Source organism: Littorina saxatilis, unplaced genomic scaffold (assembly GCF_037325665.1).
Source record: "Littorina saxatilis isolate snail1 unplaced genomic scaffold, US_GU_Lsax_2.0 scaffold_1486, whole genome shotgun sequence".
NCBI classification, from domain to species: Eukaryota; Metazoa; Mollusca; class Gastropoda; order Littorinimorpha; family Littorinidae; genus Littorina; species Littorina saxatilis.
Genome location: NW_027127767.1, coordinates 1 through 17,948, shown reverse-complemented (window position 1 = coordinate 17,948; position 17,948 = coordinate 1). Strand labels below are relative to the sequence as shown.

The window sequence follows — 17,948 nt, the reverse complement described above, 5'->3', positions numbered from 1 at the left end:
TGTAGTGGTAGCCAAGTTGACGACCAATCGCTTTGAAGGATGCTCCTGTAGCATGCATCCTATAATCTGCCATCGGATCGCCTCTGATAATCGTCTTCTCGCCATGTTCACAGAGAATGTTTGCAAATTGTCGTCGCCCAGTGTTAAATACAGAAATTTGCAGCGTGAGCATACTGCCTTTTTATATTTAGTCAAGTTTTGACTAAATATTTTAACATCGAGGGGGAATCGAAACGAGGGTATGGTGTATGTGCGTGTGTCTGTGTGTGTGTCTGTGTGTGTGTCTGTGTGTGTGTGTAGAGCGATTCAGACTAAACTACTGGACCGATCTTTATGAAATTTGACATGAGAGTTCCTGGGTATGAAATCCCCGAACGTTTTTTTCATTTTTTTGATAAATGTCTTTGATGACGTCATATCCGGCTTTTCGTGAAAGTTGAGGCGGCACTGTCACGCCCTCATTTTTCAACCAAATTGGTTGAAATTTTGGTCAAGTAATCTTCGACGAAGCCCGGGGTTCGGTATTGCATTTCAGCTTGGTGGCTTAAAAATTAATTTATGACTTTGGTCATTAAAAATCGGAAAATTGTAAAAAAAAATAAAAAGTTATAAAACGATCCAAATTTACGTTTATCTTATTCTCCATCATTTGCTGATTCCAAAAACATATAAATATGTTATATTCGGATTAAAAACAAGCTCTGAAAATTAAATATATAAAAATTATTATCAAATTTTTTTTTTCGAAATCAATTTAAAAACACTTTCATCTTATTCCTTGTCGGTTCCTGATTCCAAAAACATATAGATATGATATGTTTGGATTAAAAACACGCTCAGAAAGTTAAAACAAAGAGAGGTACAGAAAAGCGTGCTATCCTTCTTAGCGCAACTACTACCCCGCTGTTCTTGTCAATTTCACTGCCTTTGCCATGAGCGGTGGACTGACGATGCTACGAGTATACGGTCTTGCTGAAAAAGGGCAGCTACTTGACTAAATATTGTATTTTCGCCTTACGCGACTTGTTTAACATTCATGGGTTGCATGCTGCACGTGCTTCTCACAGGCAGTGGCGACACAATCTTGACGCGTGAACTTCCCAACCTTATTATGGAAACCCATGTATGTCATTACGAAGAAAAAAAATGGTAAAACAAATTTGACTCAATTATTATCACAAATTCATTCGGGGGGTGCTTGGCTTTTTTCTTTGTGTATATATGAAAATGTAATGATCCCAGAATTTAGTTGATCAAGTGACTAAAGACTTTTTGAAAGAAAAGCCATTTTGAAATACTGAAAAGTCAATCAATCAATCAATCAAAGTACAAGAAAAGAGAGAACAAAAAGAAATAATAATCAGAGGGAGGGATATGGAACAGCCAAAACTGAGACAAATACTTTTGTCATTTCTTTAATCAATCAATCAATCAATGACGCTTATATCGCGCATATTCCGTGGGTACAGTTCTAGGCGCTCTGCAGTAATGCCGTGTGAGATGAAATTTTATACGGCCAGTAATTGCAGCCATTTCGGCGCATATTTACCTTTCACGGCCTATTATTCCAAGTCACACGGGTATAGGTAGACAATTATTAACTGTGCCTAAGCAATTTTGCCAGGAAAGACCCTTTTGTCAATCGTGGGATCTTTAACGTGCACACCCAATGTAGTGTACACGGGGGGAGGGTTCGGACACCGAAGAGAGTCTGCACACAAAGTTGACTCTGAAATAAATTTCCGCCGAACCTGGGATCGAACTCACGCTGACAGCGGCCAACTGAATACAAATCCAGCGCGCTACCAACTGAGCTATATCCCCGCCCTAGGCATGTAAATACAAAATGTCCAAAGAATTAGCAATATATCTAACATTGACAGACTGTGTGATGATATCTTCGACCTCCGGTCTCGATTTTGATATCACTGTCAAAACAGACCATAGCAGAAGATATCATCACACAGTCCGTCAATATTACCCAATATTGACGGACTGTGTGATGATATCTTCTGCTATGGTCTGTTGAGACAGTGATATCAAAATCGAGACCGGAGGTCGAGATTTTGATATCACTGTCGAAACAGACCAATAGCAGAAGATATCATCACACAGTCAGTCAATGTTAGATATATTGCTAATTCTCTGGACATTTTGTATTAACTGTAAAGAAATTACAAAAGTATTTGTCTCAGTTTTGGCTGTTCCATATCCCTCCCTCTGATTATTATTTCTTTTTGTTCACTCTTTTCTTGTACTTTTCAGTATTTCAAAATGTCTTTTCTTTCAAAAAATCTTTAGTCACTTGCTCAACTAAATTCTGGGATCATTACATTTTCATATATATTTGTTTGTTTTTAAATTTAGGTGTTCTTGTTTTTGAAGTGGGGAAGCAATAAAGAGGTCGTCGATATCAAAACTGATATCGACGGAAATGTCGTCGATATCACTTTTGCACTGAGCTCAGTTTTGCCCAATTGACCAATGGAAATCCACGTAACATATGAAATAGCAATATTGGGTAATATCGCGCGTATTCCGTGGGTACAGTTCTAAGCGCAGGGATTTTTTTTATATTTAAAAAAAAAATTGTTTATGCAATTTATATCGCGCACATATTCAAGGCGCAGGGATTTATTTATGCCGTGTGAGATGGAATTTTTTTTACACAATACATCACGCATTCACATCGGCTAGCAGATCGCAGCCATTTCGGCGCATATCCTACTTTTCACGGCCTATTATTCCAAGTCACACGGGTATTTTGGTGGACATTTTTATCTATGCCTATACAATTTTGCCAGGAAAGACCCTTTTGTCAATCGTGGGATCTTTAACGTGCACACCCCAATGTAGTGTACACGAAGGGAACTCGGTTTTTCGTCTCACCCGAAAGACTAGCACTTGAACCCACCACCTAGGTTAGGAAAGGGGGGAGAAAATTGTTAACGCCCTGACCCAGGGTCGAACTCGCAACCTCTCGCTTCCGAGCGCAAGTGCGTTACCACTCGGCCACCCAGTCCTTGACTTCGGTCCACAGTGGGTTATGCAACACACTGGCGCAGGCAGGTCTCTTTTTAACCTGACCAAAGCTGCGAATGTTAGTCAAATCAAATTTATTGTTTTTTGGGGTCCCGCCAACCACTTTGGGTCACATCATGACCAAAATCACACGAATGTTAGTGACCTGATCGTGACCTAATGAGTAATAAATATAGAATGTGTAAAAATCCCACACAACTACCTAAGGTCGGACCCAAACTACTACAAAGTCACACACAAACACCAATAGTTAGGACACAACTACCTAAGGTCGGACCCAAACTACTACAAAGTCACACACAAACACCAATAGTTAGGACACAACTACCTAAAGTCAGACCCAAACTACTACAAAGTCACACACAAACACCAATAGTTAGGACACACCTACCTAAGGTCGGTCCCATACTACTACAAAGTCACACACAAACACCAATAGTTAGGACACTGGGCAAGAGTTCACACACAAATACCTATCAGGTCGCACCCAAACTACTAACAATTATACAAGGGCAGGTAAGACATACTATATCCTGAGTTATCTCTCTTGGAAATTATAATGAATTTATTAAAGAGACTATAAACCCCAGCTCTAATTATAGGATCTTAGGGGACTTTTTCTAACTCTAAGCTCTCAAATAACTATCATACATACTAAACAATGTAAGATGGTAGAGCACGTGGCCAAATTAATTTGCGGCGACCAGGGTTCGAACATGCAACCGTATGAATACAAGTCCAAGGCGCTACCACTGCGCCAAGAAGGTCGCCGTACACTGCTTAGTCCATTATGACCGTATTTAAACTGCCACAACTTCTTTATTTTGCATAGGAACAATATTGTTCTTATATCAAATTAGGTATTTGGTTGTAGACCATGGCGCTTTGAGGTAATTGCTTTGGTATGATAAGATAAAGCGCGGCCGGTATAAATAGCCAAATTTCATTTTCATTCAAACAGATACACAAAGAGATGGAGAGAGATACAGAGAGGGAAATGAACAATTTGGAGCGCCCACTCGAATCTGAGCGTATTTGGGGCGGCTGGTCACAATTTATTGACACCAGGGACCCGTTTTCTGTTATGGAGCAACCAATATTGCCTCCCCAATCCGGGATTCGAACCAGCGCAATGCGCTAACAGACTTCGCTTCTTGTCCCCACTAAGGGAAAGAAAGAGAGATAATAATACAACTTCTGTTTCGACTCAGGCCACATTTCGGGGCTTTACTCCGGGTTCTCCAGTCTGCTCCCCCCTCAAAAATATTCTCAAAAAAATTAATGTTTACTAGGTTGGGTCTGGTGCACTCCAAAGTTGCGAGTTTGCCTTTGCTGAGAGGGCTGCCCAAAATACTGAACTAATTTTCAGTCCCTTTTAAGTATAATTCTCTTTAAATATTGTAATTATTGTATTTAAATTGCATAGATGTAATCTACATACTCTTCTGAATAATTTGATATAAGAACAATCTTGTTCCGATGAAAAATAAAAAAGTTGTGGCAGTTTAAAAACGGTCATTATGGACTAAGCAGTGTACTTGAATACATTCATTATAATTTCCAAGAGAGATAACTCATGATATAGTATGTCTTGCTACTGACAGTAAGAAAACACGAGTTACCTGCCCTTGTATAATTGTTAGTAGTTTGGGTGGGAACCGTTGGCATTTGGGTGTGAACTCTTGCCCAATGTACTAACTATTGGTGTTTGTGTGTGACTTTGTAGAAGTTTGGGTCCGACCTTAGGTAGTTGTGTGCGACTTTTACACACAAATTCTGCACACAAATGCCAAGGTACCCTTATAACCACCTCTGTGTGTGTGTGTGTGTGTGTGTGTGTGTGCTCTCAGAATCAGGGCGTGTTTTAACATGCTGGAAAATATGGAAGAAAATGAACAGAGGCTGAAAACAATCTATTTTGTTTACTTACACCAAGAAAAAGTCTATAATGATACACACGAACCACAGAAAGAATCTAAAGTCTGAGGAGCACAAAACACTAAGCTTACACAGCAGAAGACTAAGTAATGTAAATATGACCAGCAAAGCAAGTATAAGACAAGGTAACATCATGAACAAGGCCGGAGGGGGGGAGGGGGGGCAGGGTGTTTTAAAGTACAAGTATAGGTGCAGAGATCTTGTTCAGGAAAAATACAACAACACGCGAGAACCACACCTGTCGACTATTAATGTTAAGCAGGTTCCATCACTATAAAGACTAATTGTCTTCATGTAGAAATGATTGAAAATTAGATCCAGCATGAAAACAACGCATCATATCTGTGACGGTAGGTTGTGTATTCATGCAAAAATACAGCGAAGTAGAACATACCAAAAACATATACAGATATCCGTCTATCTGATTGCATTCCACGTACGGGTTGATATAAAGATAGAAGTGTAATAAGCGAATTCATGGAATTGGGAACCAATATCGGCAAGATGAACTCGCAAATAAGCAGAATTGTTCTCTTTGTCGTAATTAACCTGAACAAGAGGCGAAGCCTTCAAGGCTCACGTAAGAAATCGACAAACAGTAACACAAACTCAATCACTCCGTCACACATACACACACAAACACACACACACACACACACACACACACACACACACACACACACACACACACACACACACACACACACACAGTAAGCATAGGTGAAACTATGCAAGAAAGCGAGACCCTGGATCTGCCAAGAAGTCTCGGCCCGCTCACAATAACAATGACCGAGACTTTCAGTAATTCCTTTGCGTGACGTCTAACCCTCTTACGTCATACTGTGACGTCTTCAAATAGTTTCTATCACACACGTCGAACACTTTTGACCGAGACTGACGTAATCCATAGACTCGGAAATGTTAAAGTTTCTACCACAGACATACACACATACATACATACGCACGCACGCACGCACGCACGCACGCACGCACAGACAGACAAAGTTTATCATCGCATAGGCTACACTTACGTGAGCCAAAAACCACTGAACAAAAAATGAATACAACCAAAACCAAAAGCATACAAATATGTACAGAGAAAGACTAGGCACATGACCAAGAATGAAAATGACATAAGATTTAAAAACTGAAAGGCGTAAAACCAAGAGAGAGAGAGAGAGAGAGAGAGAGAGAGAGAGAGAGAGAGAGAGAGAGAGAGAGAGAGAGAGAGAGAGAGAGAGAGAGAGAGAGAGACTCAGAGAGAGGGAGAGAGAGAAAGAAAGAGAGAGAGAGAGAAAGAGAGAGAGAGAGAGAGAAAGAAAGAGAGAGAGAGGGAGAGAGAAAGAAAGAAAGAGAGAGAGAGAGAGAAAGAGAGAGAGAAAGAAAGAGAGAGAGAGAGAGAGAGAGAGAGAGAGAGAGAGGGGGCAGGCAGACAGACAGACAAAAAACAGAGAGAGAGATAGCGGGACGTGGGAGAGATTGTTTCAATCACCATTTAGTTGAGAGAATGTTGAGAACAATCAAGGCCAATCGATATGTGCATGTTACAAAAATGAACACAATGGATCGCTCAGTGTCGGGAAACCATACATAAAATATAAAAACATACAAGGCAGAAAGCAGACTCCACTTAGTTCTCATCATTGTCTGCTGGCTAGGTGTATATAACTGAGTCCCAAGAAGGAACATCTAAACAAACGAATTACACAGCGAAAACAAGAGGCGAAGCCTTCAAGGCTCACGTAAGAAATAGACAAACAGCAACACAAACTCAATCACTCCGTCACACATACACACACACACACACACACACACACACAGTAAGCATTGGTGACACTGTGCAAGAAAGCGAGACACTAGATCTAGATATGTCTGTCTGCATGTAGCCTACTTACAGGGACACGACTAAGAGTAATACCTAATATTCTGGACTCGCAACGAAATATACAAACACATGACAATGAACAACGTTTCGACCTAATGGTCTTCAACAGGTTAAAAAAAAAATGAAAACAACAATACAAATATCAAAACGACTTATCAGAGAAGATGATGTCCTCCAAGCGCAAAAGAAGGGAGAAGGGAGATAAATCAAAAAGAAAAATGAGCAATGAAAAATGAAACCAAAACGAAACAAATCAGAATGATAACGCTTGAAGGGCCTGAAGTTGAAAGAGAGAGAGAGAGAGAGAGAGAGAGAGAGAGAGAGAGAGAGAGAGAGAGAGAGAGAGAGAGAGAGAGAGAGAGAGAGAGAGAGAGAGAGAGAGAGAGAGAGAGAGAGAGAGAGAGTCAACAATATCTGCGACACGACTGCCAACTAGTCTCGGCCCGCTCAAAGTAACAATGACCGAGACTTTCAGTAATTCCTTCGCGTGACGTCTAACCCTCTTACGCCATAATGTGACGTCTTCAAATGACGAAATGTTAAAGTTTCTACCACAGACATACACACGCACGCACATACGTGCGTGTGACGTCTTCAAATGACGAAATGTTAGAGTTTCTACCACAGACATACACACGCACGCACATACGCACGCACGCACGCACGCACGCACGCACGCACGCACGCACGCACGCACGCACGCACAGACAGACAAAGTTACGATCGCATAGGCTACACTTACGTGAGCCAATAACTCCGGCCTCTGCGCAACAATTTCGCATGGGTTTTAGAGCAAAAAACTCATGGAAGTGCTGGAATTTAAGACCATATAACACAATGAGGGGGGTGGGTGGTAGCGTGGTGAAGTTCCACTGCTAGCAAAACACCCACCAACAAAATGAGCGTATGCCCTAAGCCATATTTATAGCATCTTTATGAGATTGAAAATACGTCAACATATCATTTGGCTAAAAAAAATAGTCTCAACGAAGTATTGGAAAAGAAACACAACCCTCAGCGAAACGAAATCTGAGAACCTAGTTACTTTTCTTCAAATAATTTGATATTTTTCTCTGTATAACAAAATCTGAAACAGAGTTAATTAATGTGCTGTGAATTACCAAACGTTTTAACAACAAAAAATGGAGTATACTACATGGGTTACTGTATCGTACCAGATTTACACAAGGTAATTTTTTTATGTTGAACTGCGAGCGATAGCGAGCTGTTCACCATTTGAAAAAAACAACGAGTGTACATCTGGTACGACACAACAACTCATGTAGTATTCTTTTTATCCTACATACGGAACTTGTATACGTGTATTTTAATCAAAACGTCACGCAGTGGACGCGTCCAAATTGAAGACGCTTCTTTTGGAACCTCATCCAAGCTATTTCAAAGCCTCGTTCAATCTCAGTGACGTCAATGCAAAGACACGTCACTCTAGAAAGTGTAGCGTGACCTGAAAGTTTTGAAACTTCTACCAGGAGAAACAGAATAGTGTAAAAGGTTTCCATAATGACGTTTGTCTCGGTGACTGGCATCATAAGCAGTCGAAAAGCAGGTCCCTGCCAAACTCGTTTGACATGACCTTATTTACATGATATACACACGTGTGGTTTGAACGATATTGTTATCTCATGAGTGTCTCCCTCACGTATAATTATAGGATATAACTTGATTCCAACTTTTTACATACATGTAACAAGGTCTCCTTCAACGTTAATTTACAAACACTGAACGGCCGGGACATCTGTGTCGGCCTGTGAGAATGTGGCAACAATGTATCAAATCAATAGCAAGCAGGTAAAAATGTCTGGTTGCAGGTGAACCAAAGTCAGTACAAAAAAAGAATTAGCACTTCACTTTGTCCGTATGTGTCGCTTTTTCTTTTCTTTTTAGGCGGTAGATGCGAGTCCTAAAAAGACACAAGAATTAGCTAACACAAACAGCTTTAAAAAAAAACCGACAATAACAGAGAATGCACACAATTTCTGACAAACCACGTGTATGTATGAACAAGTCAAGAGAATTCTGATTTTCGCGCTGTTTTGCGGTACGTAAAGGACCAGCGCAATAACCAGCTTGTAATGCTGAAAGGTTTATATTTTTGTGTCAGCGTGCTCAAATTGAGGTAGCATCCTGACTCTTTGCATGGGGGTAGTGTGCACGAGTCAGTGAAAGGGGGAAGGGAACATCTTATCTTCATTGTTTACTGATAAGCGGTATGGTTTTACCCCAGCGCAGCACCTCGGCAGACACGTAAAAGAAACCAGACCACCCTTAATTATGGTACCGTTAGGCGTCTCCCTTCGAACGCAGGAAATGCCTTTCCCTAAGACACTGGCTATCGATGTTAAAACATTTAGTCATAACTTGACTAAATGTAAAAAGAAAGGGGGAAAGCCAGCGTCAAGACGCACCATTCTAATTCAATTAGCTGCCACGGCCCAGTTTCGGTAGGCCACTGCAGATTGTTTAGGTATCATCTGTCCGAGTCTCTGATAACGCAGGGGGCAAGTGGAGGTCTCTCCAGGAGAAAAATTCCTCCCGATGTCCATATTTTGTAGGACTGAAAAGGTCGCTAAACTTGCTTGCTGGCCGCAGCGCTGCTACTAATGACTTCGGTACTCGTTCTCTCTCGGACCCCCCCCCCCCCCCTTCCTTATCTGATACCATTGTATCATTCCAGATGCTCTCATCACCTCCCCCCCCCCCTTTCCCTCCAACCCTCTTCCATTCCCCCGCATTCGTTCCCACGGGACTTTGCTATCACTTCCTCTAAACTCACACTTTGTCAGAAGGAGTACACACACACACACACACATACACATACACATTTCAGCAAAATAAGAAAACCCACAAAATACATCCATCCTTTTTAGACACGCATTTGTAAAAAAGGAAAAGGGAATTAGTCGAGACGCTGGAAGGAAATAAGGAAATATTTGACTTATTTATCACGAAGGGGGGACTATCCTCAACCCGGCGGATCCCCAAGTGATGGATAGTAGTAGTAAAATTAATATTAAAAGTCCTACGGCTTATTTCCGACTTGTGCGTTTGTCCACTTTTAATATTATGAGAGTTTATTTATAGCGCGAACCACAATTAATTGTGCTCTCCTCGCTTTACATATTCCCTTTTGTCGTTTGGGATGGATTTTTTTTTTTTTAAACGCACAACACATCACGCTTTCTTGCACCAGCCAGTAAATCTCTAGCCATAATGGCGAATATTTACTTTTTTTTAACGGCCTATTATTCCAAGTCATACGGATATTTGGTTGTCATAGAAAGACTGACCCCTTTGTAAATCGTGGGATCTTGCACACTGTACATAGGGGTGTACCACAGAGATATAGAATATTCTATATCTCTTTGGGGTGTACACGAAGAGGTGAAAAGGCCAAGCCTGTTTTGAGGAAGCGATGATCACATTAACAGACGCCAAACTGACCGTGCGGGTCACCGTGTACTCTGCGCGCGGCATGCACTCAGGAACATGACACTCAGTTGAACCGTATCGCATGGACGGTTGTTTAGTTGGAAGGAGCTCACACAGGCAGATATTCTACCGATGGTGGATACGGGAACGACCCCTCCAAAATATGGGGGCTAGCTGCGAACGTAGAATAAGCAAGTTGAGCCAGAAAGGCGCGGTAACGGTTGCGCTGAGGAGGGTAGCACGCTTTTCCGTATTTCTATTCTTTTTAATTTTCTGAGCGTGTTTTTTTTTTATCCAAACATACCATATCTATATGTTTTCGGAATCAGGAACCGACAAGGCATATGATAAAATTGTGTTGTTGGTTTTTTTAGTCAAAACGCGAGGCAGCCAATCACCGCCTTATGGTCAGATAATTTATGCATGAACAAGCCACACAAAGGATCTCTTCTACTGGATGGCTGTCTCAGTGCGCGCTCTCTCTCTCGCCTTGTCAGGCAGTGAGAGAAACGAGGTCCGTGATCTCTTCTTGTGAAAGTGAGGAGTCACGTGACGTTGAGTTGTGGAGCGGTGGTTGGTGGTGAGGACTGAGCAGACACACACGTGCCAACTTCCACGAAGTGACGGTGTGAAAAACGGAAGGAGTAGGCTATCAATACTGAGTTTTCAAAGTCCGAACCCGTCGAGTCTTCAACTCAAGTTAAACAAGGTATGACAACTTTATTGTACATTTCTCTCATTCAGATGTGAAGGTTATAATATAGAAAAAAACCTTAACAATTGGTGACGATTTTTCTTAGAGGTTGTGACGTGAAAAATCTCAAGAAAAAAAAAATGGCGATCAAAATGAATAGCTAGCCTAGTAATTTATCACCCGAAAACTAACGTTTTGATTCATCACTTCGCTTAGATTTTATTTAATAATTTGTACAATTTCCAAATGTACGTTTTATTTTTTTGATCATAGACCATTACATGTAAGTGATACCTCCTTGTGGCAAGGGGTCACAGCAAGAAGCGGAATGCAACAAACCCTCAGATAAAATAAGGTTGTGGCCTGCACTGAATAGGGGAGGTCAAAGTGTACTCATTTCGGCCCACAACGGTCTATCATTTATTTTTTAATTCCGTTTTCCAAGTGTGGTTTCGTACTTTTTTTATTTTTTATTTTTTTTTATTTTTATTTTTTTGGTGTAAATACATGTAGATGTACTTGTTAGGAACACAAAACTGCATGTGAAAATCATTTTCATTTGCTAATAAAGCAGATCTACCCCCGAGTGCGTAAACTTTTCAAGTGAGCTTAAATTCTAAAACAAAACAAGTCGCGTAAGGCGAAAATACAACATTTAGTCAAGTAGCTGTCGAACTCACAGAATGAAACTGAACGCAATGCCATTTTTCAGCAAGACCGTATACTCGTAGCATCGTCAGTCCACCGCTCATGGCAAAGGCAGTGAAATTGACAAGAAGAGCGGGGTAGTAGTTGCGCTAAGAAGGATAGCATGCTTTTCTGTACCTCTCTTTGTTTTAACTTTCTGAGCGTGTTTTTAATCCAAACATATATATATATATCTATAGTATATGTTTTTGGAATCAGGAACCGACAAGGAATAAGATGAAAGTGTTTTTAAATTTATTTGGACAATTTAATTTTGATAATAATTTTTATATATTTAATTTTCAGAGCTTGTTTTTAATCCAAATATAACATATTTATATGTTTTTGGAATCAGAAAATTATGGAGAATAAGATGAACGTAAATTTGGATCGTTTTATAAATTATTTTTTTTTACAATTTTCAAATTTTTAATGACCAAAGAGAGAGAGAGAGAAACGATTTGTCTTTCGTTGGGAGATGTACATTGCCTTGGCATTATTACACTTAAAAGTTAAAATACTTTAAGAAAAAGATGATCGTAAGATATCCCATTTCTACGGTTAATTACCCTTTTACGTGCATTTTCTTATAATGATTTATATTTTTACACCGCAGAATGGAACTTTCCGACCCGCGACAAAGCCTGAGCCTACCCCGCCGGGCAAAGCCAGACAGCCACATACAAAGCCCGCCGCGGAGAGCCACTCAGCCAAGTTCTCAAAAAAAAGGTAAGGCGGGCCCCTCGTTTATAAATATACTCCGTGATCTATGTGCGTGTACGTGTGTGTTTGTGTGTGTAAAAAAAAAGAGAGAGAGAAACGATTTGTCTTTTATTGTGGAATGTACATTGCCTTGGCATTATCAGACTTAAAATGTTTTAAGAAAAAGATGATCGTAAGATATCCCATTTCTACGGTTAATTACCCCTTTTACGTGCAATTTCTTATAATGTGTTTATATTTTTACACCGCAGAATGGAACTTTCCGACCCGCAACAAAAGACAAAGCCTGAGCCCGCCGGGCAAAGCCAGACAGCCACAACCAAAGCCACTCAGCCAAGTTCTTAAACGTCAAAAAAAAAAAAGGTAAGGCGTTAGGATGCACTCAGGATAACACCTCAGTAACCAAAAAAACCCACCTCAAGGCAATTTAGGCAACGCCAGCCTCGTCAGCTATGGCCTCATCCACATGACAGCAATTGACAACCGTACAGCTTCATCACTAATTTGACTAACCCATGCTCCTCTCTTGGAGTCGAAGGGAACAATGGCCCGACAATGGGGAGGGGAAAAATTGCAGGATAAGCACTGAGCCAGAAAAAACTAGTTCCTTGCACTCAACTACTTACAGTGCCTTTAAATACTATAAATATTCATTAATAACGTAGGAGAAGATTCCAAAATATTAACTTTAAATATTTAAAGTACATTATTGCTTATAAATTGTTTGTATCCCTACACAAGACAGACATTTTCATGAGCAGGGGAAGACAAGCACACTGGTCACACCAGAGTTATCCCCAACAGAGAAGCGGAGACTAAGGAGTAGTGCAGGGGAGATAATCAAAATTTGGGACTCTCTTTGCAAAGTGACTGCACCACTGGAATAAATGAAAATACATCTCAAGATTTAAACAGTATCATGTACACATGTAAATGTGAACCTCTTACACCCCCTCCCCCGGGGGGGGGGGGGGGGGGAGAGAGTAGTTGCCCCTCGATTATATACCCCGTGATCTATGTGTGTGTGTGTGTGTGTATCAATCTGTGTGTGTGACAGATAGATAGACAGATAAAAAAAAATAATTCGAAGTCAATAACTCAAAATTAGAGTAAGAGAAGTCAAACGGCCACTTAGCTTCAACTATAAAAAACGTTTCACGTTACATCAGTCATTGAAAAATAAAATGAATGTTAGAGCCAAAAATACGGTTTGTCTTGTATCATCACACCCAAACCAGCACTATTTTTGTTGTGGTTTTGAGGTTAAAACTGAGAGAGAGACAACAACTGAATGAATTCGTCCGATGATGACGCGGCGGCCTCGTGTGATAATCCTAGTTTTCCCAGCAATCAGTCTTCGGCTGACATATCAAAAGAAGAAAATGGTGATGATAGCGACACACACACACACAAAAATAGAGAATGACAAAGACAAGACCCAAAAGTTACCACCAAAAAAAAACCGTCGTCAAATTAGATTTGTTTAAAATGCGCATGTGGTTGGGTGTAGAGTAGGAAATCAACAACAACAAAAGTGGTGCTGAATTTGTGGTAAAAACGACGAATTGAATTGATAGAGAATATCATTTTCTACTGGTAATATTCTAGGATAATGTCTTTTTTAAAGCATTTTTTTTTCTAAAAGATCCCATATAATATATATCCACACCTTTGTTATAAAACTTTTTTTTTAAACCAGCGCAACAAATCTATTTTAGATGTAAAAAAAAAAAAAAAGAACAAACTTTTAGCTTCTAAAAACCCCAGAGGTCAATCTCAAAAGGTATATAAAAAAAAAAGATACCTCCCCATTTTTTTTTCTTTTCTGCGTGCTTCCACTTACGGTGTTTGTTTGTTTTGTTTGTGGTCCGATAGAGAAGTATGTCCTCTCCGCTATACTTTTCTTTGCGTGCACGCGTGTCTATTTGTGTGTGTGTGTGTGTGTGAAATATAGTACCCGATTTTTTTTTTTTTTTTAAAGTCAGTACCTTTATCGATATCATTTTTGTGTGTGTGTGTGTGATATTGTATAGTCATTGAAGTTTTATCCCCAACACTTCACAGCTTTGAGATTGTCCGTTTTTCTTCACACCGCGTGATCAATGTAGCCACCCCTGTTTTTCCCCAACGGATAAAACTTCAGTAGAATTGAAAGAAAATCGTGTACATTAATATGTATATATGATGTTTTTGTTATACTTATAAGTATAATCGGTTGAATATACTGTTTCAGACGCAGACAACAAAAAAGCACCATGAACCCCATTGTTACAGTGATTAGAAGTTATGTGTACACAAAATCAGAGGTCGATGGTAGGACACAAATAAGAAAGATTCGCAGAGACACGAATGGGGACAACCAACAATATGACCCTGATTCGACAGAAAATCGTCTTAGTACTTATGTGCCGGATCTCCAGAGTACGTAGTGTTACCAGTAAGCCAGTTAAGGAGGCTACTGGGCAATTTCCCCCTCCGGTTTCAAACGGAACTGCTGGGGAAATCTGATGGAGAGCGTCTTTGAAAAGTAAAAAACATCGTGACTTTTTTTATTTCGCTCTCTCTGAGAAAAAAAATCCAAACATACGTCGACCTTTTCGGACTCAGCTGGAAGAAGATTCATGCGTATGCTACAAGGGCGTCGGATCGAGGTCTCACTCTCTCGAACGACAGAGCCAGGCCCCACCCCCCCAAGCAGCAGCAACCATCATCTTTCCCGGCGCTGTTGCGACACATCCAGCAATTACACTCCCCAGCACCCACCACCTGTCCCAAAATGACGTCATAGAACCTCCCCAACTGATCATCCCGAGTTCTAGCGAGACTGGTGGGGCGGATCTGTCATCTTGGTTGACCCTGGGGGATAATGGGATAGCAGAAAGTACTATCGACGCGGCCGGACTTTATAGTTTCGAGGATTTGTTTGACTCTTAGAAGGAAATGTGTGCGTGTGTGTGAGAGAGAGAGAGAGAAATTAACATTATTTGCCCCGCCTGTGCCAATGAACCTGTTTGTTAATATCAGTTTTTGTGTTTTTTTAATTACAGAGCGCCGTTGCAAGTCTTCACACCAACCAACAAAAAAATGACTCTTCGGACTGACTATACCTATTTTTGGGGGCGTTTAGACGAAAAATTACAGCTAGTTAATCAGCCGCTAGAAAGATTGGGAAACGCTAGTGGAGATGAGCATTGGTATGAGGAAGCTCATTGGGAGATAATTTGGGAACTAGGAGATTATACCATGGAAGAAGACCTCACCCACACATTTTTGGAAATGATTAGAAGAAAAGTAGATAGTCAAGATTGGATTAAAAACACGTTCAGAGAGTTAAAAAGAATAGAGATATAGAAAAGCGGGCTATTGTTAAAATGGTTTCACGATTATTTAACAAATCGCCATCAGGCTGTTGTTATTAAGGGTGCTTCTTCTTCTTCTTCTGCGTTCGTGGGCTGAAACTCCCACGTACACTCGTGTTTTTGCACGAGTGGAATTTTACGTGTATGACCGTTTTTACCCCGCCATTTAGGCAGCCATACGCCGCTTTCGGAGGAAGCATGCTGGGTATTTTCGTGTTTCTATAACCCACCGAACTCTGACATGGATTACAGGATCTTTTTCGTGCGCACTTGGTCTTGTGCTTGCGTGTACACACGAAGGGGGATAAGCCACTAGCAGGTCTGCACATAAGTTGACCTGGGAGATCGGAAAAATCTCCACACTTAACCCACCAGGCGGCCGCGGCCGGGATTCGAACCCTCGACCTTCCGCTTTGGAGGCCGACGTCTTACCACCACGCCACAGCGCCCGTCATTAAGGGTGCTAAGTCTGCATTAAAATGTATCCCGGCAGGTGTTCCACAAGGCTCTGTTCTTGGCCCCTTGTTATTCCTGATATATATTAATGACATTGTGAATGATATTGAATCTGTTATAAAGTTGTTTGCTGATGACACGAGCATGTCCATGTCCTTAGAAGATCCAATTAGACGAGCGCAGACTTTGAACGCAGACCTAAATAAAATTAGTACCTGGGCAAAACAGTGGAAAGTTAAATTTAACGAAGCAAAAACGGAATTGTTAGACATAAAACGTGATAATATACCAACCGAACCAATCATTTTTAATAATATTGTTTTGGAAAACGTGAACCAACATAAACATCTTGGCGTAATTTTGCAGAATAATTGTAAATGGGACTTCCAAGTGAGAAGCATCGTAAAAAAGGTCACCCTCTTAATTAATTGCTTAAGATATTACAAATACAGATTAAATCGTAAAAGTCTGGAAACTATGTACAAATCCTTTGTTCTTCCACATTTTGACTATGCAGACATCCTATGGGACAACTGCACCGAGTACTGGTCAACTGCACTGGAAAAATTACATTTGGAAGCCATTCGGACTATAATCGGTGGTGTACGCGGCACCAGCCACGAAAAGCTGTATAAAGAAAGCGGATTTTGTAACCTAAAAGAAAGACGGAGCAGACACAAACTAATTTTATATTACAAGATGGTATTTGGCAAATGTCCTCATTACTTAGCACAACTTTTGCCACCTTTAACTTCTGATGTTAACCCCTATCACCGAAGAAGACCATCAGAAAGAAGAGTTCCCACTTGCAAAACTGAATTATACCGTCGATCTTTTATACCATCTACCACTGTCCTTTGGAACAAGTTGCCAGACAACATCAAAACAACTAACTCAATCAGCGAATTCAAACACTAACTATTCCTGATTATAACGTACCTGCCTATTACTACTGTGGTAAACGATTGGAAGAGATTCATCACTGCAGAATGCGCCTAAACATGAGTAACTTGAACTCTGACCTGTGCAAACGCCACTTACAGGAAAATCCGCAGTGCGCTTGCGGCTACCTGCACGAAACAGCTGACCATTACTTGATACATTGCCCTTTGTACGTAGACGCTCGCCTATCTACAATAAATGCACTACCTGTACATTACAGACATGTTGAAATATTGTTAAATGGTAGCGAAAACCTTTCTCTTCGCACCAACAAGCTTATTTTTGAAAGTGTCCAATCGTTTGTCTGTAAATCTGGTCGTTTTTGTTAATTTGACTCAGTACGCATATCCATGCCATGTATTCTATATACATTTTTCAATTATATATTCAGCGAACTACTGCTTATTTGCCACTGGATTACAGTTTACAATGTACTATGTATATTCTTTTTGTATGCGCTAACCACCTTCATCTTTCATATGTACCTACCATTCTTTCGTCCCACCTCCACCCTCCCCCTCTTCCTCCTGCTAGCTTTCTCTTGTTCTTTTTGGTTTGCTTCAACTATGCTGTTTACCTAGATAGTTCCATAGTTTATAAGTAATGTTTGTCCGACATCATATTTTTGTTAATTTGTAACTACGTAGGGCGCGTAATATAAGCGTTCGCTTGAGTTCGTGTCCCTACTGTTTATCGTTGTATTGTTGTACCATGTTTGATTTAATAAAACATTGTTTAAACCAAAAGCGGGCTATCCTCCTCAGCGCGACCG

At 40.5% G+C, this 17,948-nt stretch overlaps 1 long non-coding RNA gene across 1 annotated transcript; it reads left to right on the top strand.

Moving 5' to 3' along the window:
- The first annotated feature begins 10,474 nt into the window (after window positions 1-10,474).
- LOC138956139 (uncharacterized) lies at window positions 10,475-17,923 on the top strand. The gene is made up of 4 exons (XR_011452515.1): window positions 10,475-11,024; window positions 12,313-12,425; window positions 12,671-12,782; window positions 15,467-17,923. It is a non-coding gene; the product is annotated as an uncharacterized lncRNA (long non-coding RNA).
- Window positions 17,924-17,948: the final 25 nt, after the last annotated feature.